Genomic DNA, 10,053 nt, shown 5'->3' on the forward strand with positions numbered 1-10,053 from the left:
AAAGCAATGGAAGGATATGATGTCTTCGATGTGGATACCTATGAAATGAGCTTAGTGCCGGATTTGACTATTCCTCACAAATTCAAGATACCCGACTTCGAAAAGTACAAGGGACTCTCTTGTCCGAGGAATCACTTGCGCATGTATGTGCGAAAAATGGCTGCTTATGCTCATGACCAAAAGCTGATGATGCATTTTTTCCAAGATAGCCTGAGTGGAGCATCGGTTGACTGGTATATGCAATTAGAGAAGTCTCACATCCGAAGCTGGACCGACCTTGCTAATACGTTCCTGAAACAATATAAATACAATTTGGACATGGCACCCGATCGGATGCAACTCCAAAATTTGTCACAAAAGAAAGAGGAATCATTCAAGGAGTATGCACAAAGATGGAGGGAAATGGCCTCCCGAGTCCAACCTCCCCTGTTGGAAAAAGAACTCGTAAAAATGTTTATGGCTACATTACAAGGGCCATACTACGATAAAATGGTAGGGAATGTGTCTTCAGGGTTTTCAGATTTAGTGGTTATTGGTGAAAGGATAGAAGACGGAATTAAGAGCGGGAAAATACAAGGAGCATCATCTAACTCTTATCACTCAAAAAGGCCCACCTCAACCTTCGCTAAAAAGAAGGAAGGGGAGACCAACGCAGTAGTGCATCAAGAGCCTAGACCTCCTGTGTCCTACCCACCTCAACAAAGCAGGTTCCAAGGTCCTCCGAGGAAATTCGATCCTCTACCCACTTCCAAGAGTGAAATACTAAAATATTTGCTGAGTGAATCATTGGTAGAGCTTAGACCTATGCCACCCCTAATTCCAGGAAAGATTCCACCCAGATTCAACCCGAATGAGAGGTGTGAATTTCACGACAATTCTCCTGGACATACGTTGGAAAAATGTTGGGCCTTTAGGCACAAGGTTCAGGACTTGATAGAGTCAGGAGCAATTGCTTTTGACAAACCCAATGTGAAAACAAATCCAATGCCACACCATGAAGGCGCAGTCAATGCAATAGAAGTTGTCAATGAGCAAGAGTTGGTTCAACAACGGAACTCCCCCACAGATGCACTTAAGAGGTATCTTCTTATAAAGGGGTTTATCCTAGAACATAACGAAGCTTTCGAGGACACTTTGCAAAGACTCATGGATCAAGGATTGATCCAATTGGAAGAACACCCTGAAGAGGAATATGTGGCGATGGTGGAAAGAAACGAGCCTTTAATGATACCTGCACAAGGGGCAAGGAAACCATTGATTATCCCATGCTCTAGACCGCCAGTGATGATACCTGCGCAAGAACGTACCAAGATCATCCCAATCAGAGGACCATATCCTTTGGACAAGATGAAAGCGGTACCATGGGAATACGAGACCGATACTAATACTGCAGTATCAAGCATCGTTGGACCTGGAGGTATGACCCGTAGTGGGCGCATATTCAAAACTGCGCAAGTACAACCAATGTCTAGTGGAAACTTGACACAACCTGGAGCACAAGTTGTCACGAGACCAATTGACGAGGCTGAACCTAAGGATAAAGAAACTTCTAATAAAGATGCTGAGGAGTTTCTCGCTCTGATTAAGAAGAGTGATTATAGAGTGGTAGATCAGTTGCAACAGACACCGTCTAAAATATCGCTCTTATCATTATTGATACACTCCGAGAAGCATCGAGATGCCTTGATGAAGATCCTAAACGCTGCCCATGTAACTAAGGACATTACAGTCAATCAATTTGATGGGATGGTGGCCAATCTAACTGCTGGGGCATGCCTGGGTTTCAGTGACAATGAGTTACCCCTACAAGGAAAGTCACACAACAAAGCCTTGCATATCTCCATGCAATGTGGGAAGGCTCATCTGGCTAGAGTTTTGATCGACACAGGGTCATCTTTAAACGTGATGCCAAAAGCCACACTTGATAAGATAGCCTTAGAGGGACTCGTGGTTAGACCTAGTCGTCTGGTGGTTAAAGCTTTCGATGGATCACAGAGTCCGGTATTTGGAGAAGTAGACCTTCCTGTCATAATTGGTCCCCACACCTTCTGCATCAACTTCCAAGTGATGGAAATCGAGCCAGCTTATACCTGCCTACTAGGGCGTCCTTGGATCCATGCAGCTGGGGCAGTCACCTCCACCCTCCATCAGAAACTAAAGTTTGTGAATGGGAACTCCATAGTAACTATCAATGGAGAAGAGGATATATTTGTCAGCAATCTAAACTCATACAGATATATTGAGGCTGGAGACGAAGCATTGGGTACCGCATTTCAAGCTCTAGAAATTGCAACTGCTATCACACTACCAGTGGAGAAGATAAGAAGGGCGGTAACCTCATGGAAAGACCTACAAGACGCAGATACTAAAGGCTGGGGCAAGCTGCCAGAAGTTTTGGAGAAGAAGGATCGCCTGGGGTTAGGATACCAACCCACCAAGGTCACAAGCATTAAGAAAGAAGAACGACCATTTCCCCCAATAATGCAAACTTTTGTGACTGGCGGTTATGAGCATGTGGCTATGGTGTCCAATCAGGACTCTCAAGAAGGGACATCCAATTTCATTCGAGAGATCAGGCCAGGAGAACAGCTTCAGAATTGGACAAGCCTGGAGATACCGGAGATAGTTTTCATTTCAAAGTAATTTGCTTTTGTGTGTTTTATTTCCCTTTTTTTTGATAAAGAAAAACAATAACGCTCATGCCTCGCCCGAAGCATAGAGCTAGTTTGTAAGGGCCCCATTTACTTTCAAGTTCGAAGTTTATTAATAAAATTGTCTTTGCATTTTGGTATTGAAAATATTGTCTTTTCTCGCATTTATTCCTTTCCCATTTCTGAAAATGACAAATAAATTTCTTGCACAAACAAAGCACGTTCACATCTGCATACTAAAAGAAAACAAACATAAAACATGTGCAGATCACTTTCTGACACCACCGATAATAATACTGCTGAGACTCTATACAAATTCGAGGCCCTCGCTAATCAGGCTGAAGGAGGGGATGAGGAAGACGATGAACTTCCGGAAGAGTTGTCAAGGTTAGTGGATAAGGAATCCAAGAGCATGCTCCCTCCACAAGAGGCCATTGAAACCATAAACTTGGGAACAGATGAAGAACCCAAAAACATTAAGATTGGGGCAACGCTAGGTAAGGACGTAAAAGCAACGTTAATCAAGCTCCTCCACGAGTATGCAGAGATTTTTGCTTGGTCATACCGTGATATGCCGGGGTTGGATACAGACATCGTGGTACACAGGTTACCTCTCAAAGAAGGATGTGCGCCGGTCAGGCAAAAGCGCAGAAGGGTTCGACCAGATATGGATAGTAAGATTAGGGAAGAGGTGCTCAAACAGTTCGATGCCGGGTTTCTTGCTGTGGTTGACTACCCACCTTGGATTGCAAACATAGTGCCGGTTCCTAAAAAAGACGGGAAAGTGCGCATGTGTGTAGATTACAGGGATCTAAATAAAGCAAGTCCAAAAGATGATTTCCCACTTCCACATATAGATATCTTGGTGGATAATACAGCACAAGCTTCAGTGTTCTCTTTTATGGATGGTTTCTCCGGGTATAATCAGATTAAGATGGCTCCCGAGGATATGGAAAAGACTACCTTCATGACCTCTTGGGGCACTTTTTGCTACAAAGTAATGCCATTTGGGTTGAGAAATGCAGGGGCAACATATCAAAGAGCCATGGTCACATTATTCCATGATATGATCCATAAAGAGGTCGAAGTATATGTAGATGATATGATTGCCAAGTCTCGCACTGAAGAAGAACATATTACAAATCTACATAAGCTGTTTGAACGTCTAAAGAAGTACAAGCTGAGGTTAAACCCGAACAAGTGTACGTTTGGTGTAAGATCGGGAAAGCTGTTGGGATTCATTGTAAGCCAACGAGGTATAGAGGTTGATCCCGATAAAGTAAAAGCCATACAAGCGATGCCCGTTCCAAAAACAGAAAAAGAGGTACGAGGTTTCCTGGGTCGATTGAATTACATCTCAAGGTTCATTTCACATCTAACAGCTACATGCGAGCCTATATTCAAACTACTCAGGAAAGATCAACCTATCAAGTGGAATGATGATTGTCAAGTAGCCTTCGAAACCATAAAGAACTACTTACAAGAACCACCTATACTCTTACCTCCTGTACCCGGAAGGCCACTAATCATGTACCTCACAGTACTCGAAAGGTCTATGGGGTGTGTACTGGGGCAACAAGATGAAACAGGCAGGAAAGAACACGCTATTTACTACCTCAGTAAGAAATTCACGGATTGCGAGTCTCGGTATTCACCATTGGAAAAGACATGTTGCGCCCTAGCATGGGCCTCCAAACGTCTAAGGCAATATATGCTGAACCACTCCACATGGCTGATATCGAGAATGGATCCTTTGAAATACGTGTTCGAAAAACAGGCTCTCACGGGTAGAATTGCAAGATGGCAAATGTTGTTGTCCGAATACGACATACAGTATGTAACTCAAAAAGCAATAAAAGGGAGTGTCTTGGCAGAACATCTTGCCCACCAACCACTCGAGGAATACCAATCTATGAAGTTCGACTTCCCAGACGAGGATTATGCTAGTAAGAGACTATGAAATACCGGGACCCGATGAGGGACCCGAACCGGGTTTGGTATGGAAACTCATGTTCGACGGTGCTTCAAATGCACTAGGACATGGCATAGGGGCAGTATTGACATCTCCCGATGACCGACACTTACCCTTCACTGCAAGACTATGTTTCGACTGTACCAACAACATTGCAGAATACGAAGCATGCATATTGGGGTTAGAAGCTGCAATCGACCTAAGAATCAAACTCCTTGATGTATACGGAGACTCAGCATTGGTAATCCATCAGGTCAACAAAGAGTGGGACACTCGAGATGCAAAGCTAATCCCATACCGAGACCTTATACTGGAGTTGACAGCTGAATTTGATACTATCACCTTTACTCATATCCCGAGGGAAGAAAATCAAATAGCCGATGCACTAGCAACGCTTTCCTCTATGTTCAAAGTGACCTGGCCAAACCATGAACCACGAATAACCGTTAGGCACTTCGACGAACCTGCCTATTGTCTCACGATCGAGGAGCAGTCTGACAACAAACCATGGTACCACGACATTAAAGAGTACCTGGAAAAACAAGAATACCCGGAGAGTGCCTCAACAATTGATAAAAAGACACTGAGGAGACTTGCATCCAAGTTCTTCTTAAGCGGAAGCATCCTATACAAAAGGAACTATGATTCAGTGTTATTGAGGTGTGTAGATAAAAACGAGGCCAATGAAATTATCAGGGAGGTACATGAAGGAACCTTCGGAACTCATGCAAACGGACATTCAATGGCTAGAAAGATACTGCGGGCAGGGTATTACTGGTTAACAATGGAGGCCGACTGTTTCCAATATGCAAGGACCTGTCACAAGTGCCAAATCTACGCTGACAAGGTGCACGTACCACCAAACCCGTTGAACGTTCTGAGTTCACCATGGCCATTTGCAATGTGGGGAATCGACATGATAGGGATGATAGAACCTAAAGCTTCGAACGGACACCGATTTATATTAGTCGCCATAGACTACTTTACCAAATGGGTCGAAGCTGCCTCTTACACCAACGTAACAAGACAAGTAGTCACTCGGTTCATCAAGCATAATATCATATGTCGGTATGGGGTTCCAAGCAGGATTATCACCGATAATGGGTCAAATCTGAACAATAACATGATGAGGGAGCTGTGCGAGGAGTTCAAGATTGAACACCACAATTCTTCACCATACAGGCCTAAAATGAACGGCGCTGTCGAAGCTGCAAACAAAAATATCAAAAAAATAATACAAAAGATGGTGAAAACATACAAGGATTGGCACGAGATGCTTCCCTTCGCCCTACACGGTTACAGAACCTCGGTGCGTACATCTACAGGGGCAACTCCCTTCTCCCTAGTCTACGGTATGGAAGCTGTCCTCCCAATCGAAGTGGAGATCCCGTCATTAAGAGTCATAGCTGACACAAAGTTAGAAGAATCGGAATGGGTAAAAACTCGTTTCGATCAGCTTAATCTCATTGAAGAAAAGCGACTGACAGCTTTGTGTCATGGACAACTCTATCAGAAGAGGATGAAAAAAGCGTTCGATAAGAAGGTCCGACCTCGAACCTACAAAGAAGGTGACATTGTCCTCAAGAAGATACTGTTACCTCGACTCGACGCCCGTGGAAAATGGACACCTAACTACGAAGGTCCATACATTGTAAAAACGGTGTTCTCGGGAGGGGCATTAGTCCTCACTACAATGGATGGGGATGAGCTACCGCACCCAATCAATTCAGATGCAGTCAAGAGGTACTATGCCTAGCAGGGATAAGGCTTCAAGCTACGAGCCCAAGACAATTCGTAAAGGATAGGAAATCGAGCGATCATCAACTTCCGAAGTCAAAGGATTACTGGGGCCCTCGATAGCAAAAAAGAGCAATAGCAGTATTAATGTCATTTCTATTTGTCATTTTTCTTTCTCTCATACCCTTTGTACATTCGCCAATTTAAGGCAATAATCAATAAAAACTTTTCACTTTCATACTTATCTTTTCATCATTTCAATACCAAGTGCAAAGAATAATTTATTTCTCATAAACTTTAAACTTCGAATTTAAAACAGGAAACTTACAAATCATTAGACTGAAATAAAGGGGATAAAACCACGATACCTCCGGCAGCCAATATACGCCTGATGATCTGATAACCCTAAAAAAAAAAAAAAAAAACACCGCCACATTCCAACATACTAGCCCCGGGCGATCTGAGTCAAGACCCGTAAAGTTGCTCGAAAGATCTTAAACAAATTCCAATTGGTGACAAAAGATAGTACCCCATAGTCATCATACTTACATATTCACTTACATAAACACTCATACACATCGCATTTTACATACAAAACATTCACATGACCTGCATTCGCATACAAACATTCATCATACAAATAACAAAATCATAAGCATACACATTTGCAAGATAACCTTTTATACACGTAACTCGCCCGCATCAAGACAAGTAACCCTTTTGGGGTTAATCCAACTACGATAGTAAGCAGGTACGGTCGACTGCGACGACTTACTGAAAAGTAAGTGGACCTTACCATCTACGATAAGCTTACTCCAACTACGATAGTGAGCAGGTACGGCTAACTGCGACGACTTACTAGACTGACAGTAAGTGGGCCCTACCATCTACGATAAGCTTACTCTAACTACGATAGTGAGTAGGTACGGTCAACTGCGACGACTTACTGGAAAGTAAGTGGACCTTACCATCTACGATAAACTCACTCCAACTACGATAGTAAGTAGGTATGGCTAACTGCGACGACTTACTAGACTGACAGTAAGTGGGCCCTACCATCTACGATAAGCTTACTCCAACTACGATAGTGAGCAGGTACGGCTAACTGCGACGACTTACTAGACTGACAGTAAGTGGGCCCTACCATCTACGATAAGCTTACTCCAACTACGATAGTGAGCAGGTACGGCTAACTGCGACGACTTACTAGACTGACAGTAAGTGGGCCCTACCATCTACGACAAGCTTACACCAACTACGATAGTGAGTAGGTACGGTCAACTGCGACGACTTACTGAAAAGTAAGTGGACCTTACCATCTACGATAAACTCACTCCAACTACGATAGTAAGCAGGTATGGCTAACTGCGACGACTTACTAGAGCTATAGTAAGTGGGTCATACCATCTGCGGCAGACTTATTCCAACTACGATAGTGAATGGGTATACCAACCGCGACGACTTACTAGAATTATAGTAAGTGAGTTACCTATAAGCTGCAAATCCCTGCTAGCGCCATAAGCAAGGTAACTACTTTAACAAGGCATCCTTCTCCACTACCGGGTACAAGGCAAATTCAAGGGGTCTTCCATTATTTAATAACTCTTCGATCAAAAGACGTGAGAACTGCGTATTCTCACTCCATTCAATCAAAGGTAATTAAATAGGGGCAGCTGTCATACCCCAAAATTTACCTCCCACACTTTTCTCATAACAAAAGCAAGGCTCAAATCTCAAAGCATGGCTCATTCACATAATCCAGATAATTCACAGTCAACTGATCCAAATTGAAAGGTCAATCATAATCAAGGCATGATCCAAACTTTAACCATTGGGCAAATATCAAGTATGGGGTGCATAACCATCATTTGATCAAGAATTGATCATGATTCCATTAATAGAAACTCAGAGATGAACAAAGATGAAAAGGTTCAAATTAGGGTTTCTTAGGAGAAAGTCAACCCAACTTTGACTGGGCATAACTTTCACATGGAACATCAGAAATTCCCCACTCAAAGCCTATTGTGAAGGAAATTGAATTCTCTACAACTTTGTGTCTCACAAGCCAAGGCTAAAAATGCTTCATTTAAGAGATACAAAGCAAAAGATTACAGGTCATTTTCAGGCATCCTTCAAAAGTAGTTTTTTCCCAAAGAGGATATGATCAAGATAAAAGTTCCAAATGAAAAAATATATTCCAAAGTGGCTTGTAGAGGACCTCTTGAGGTTTCCAAAAAGTATTAGAGCTCCCTCATAGCTTAAAAATTGAGTGAGATATGCTTGATCAAAGTTAGGTGATTTTGAAGGACCAAATGTGAAAAAGGAGGGTTCAAATTAAGGAATTTTGCAAATGGGCCTATGGTTTTCTTATGCAAACTTGGTCCACAAGTTATTAACATGCCCAAAATAAGATGTCACGAAATTTAAACATATTATTTAGTTTTTTTTAAACATTTATTTCATAAAAAATTGATTTTATGATTTAAATAAGTAAGAAAATTAAATATTTTGTTAGAAAATATATTTTGTTGATTTCCAATCAATGTTAATGACAAAATATATTATTAATTTCGTGGTAATTGGATGAAGGAGAAATAAAATCAAATCTTGACCAAAATAGTAGCTTATCATTCAAGAAAGAAAATCAAATTTCTCAACATGGCAAGATTGGATTCAAGGATTCTTTGGGCTCTTTTCTAAACCTAATTCGTTCCCCTATAAGTACTGAACCTAAAGCATGGGATTAGGGGAGGAAATCTGAAAGAAAGGCACACTTGCAACAACAAAAAAAATCACCAAGGAGGTCGGATTCGGTTTTTGAGTTCTAGGAGGTTTCAACAAGAATTAACGGTTGCAAAAGCTTCATTGAAGGATTTGGAACGTGTCTGGATCGGTACACTACTACAACACCCCCAGAATTACCTCAATTTTGTCAAAGTAAGTCGTTTCAAAACTTGGTTCGATTAGCATCATGTAAGCATGTTTTTGTTGTTTTGATTGTGTATGTGGTTTTTCCTAAGTGTGGTGATTGATTCTGGATTGTTTGCATAAAGTTTATGTACCCCAATCGTATTTTGCCATTGTTGTCCGAACCAAGCTTTTAGGGTTTAAATTAGGGTTTTTTGCTAGAGTTAAAATTAGGTTAAATTGATTGTGTGGATGAGTTCGTATCGTCTATATGAGGCTTTTGGAGCAGGTGCGCCATATTTATATGGAGAAGGGAGCTATTCGCTATTTCTGTAGTTTGCAGTTGCTACGGAAAATTCGTAGCAAATTGGTAGTAAAAATATGCAGGTTCTTGCGTCTTCCTGGGGAAGACGAGTGCGTGTCCCATCCTGGTTGGGCAATTTCAAATCGCGCGCGCAGAATTCCATTTGGGGGGCTATTGTTTTATTTATTTTACTGAACGCATATAATAAACAAGCGCTTCGCTTGGTTGAATTGGTTGTGGAACGCGTTTGGGAGTGGAGGGTCGCAGGTTCGAGCCCTCCCTCCAACACTATATTTTTATGAGATCCTTGTTTCAGATCCAGTGCACGCGTGACTGGATAGAGCACCATGCGCCTTCAGATCCTCACCACTGAACCATCACTAATTGTAGATCTGACGCCCCAGATCTAGTCCCCATGCTATAAACCTCAAACCAACCACATTGAATCTAATCCTAATAACTAATTCCATTTAATTAATATA

Source organism: Vicia villosa, unplaced genomic scaffold (assembly GCF_029867415.1).
Source record: "Vicia villosa cultivar HV-30 ecotype Madison, WI unplaced genomic scaffold, Vvil1.0 ctg.004200F_1_1, whole genome shotgun sequence".
Lineage (NCBI taxonomy): Eukaryota > Viridiplantae > Streptophyta > Magnoliopsida > Fabales > Fabaceae > Vicia > Vicia villosa.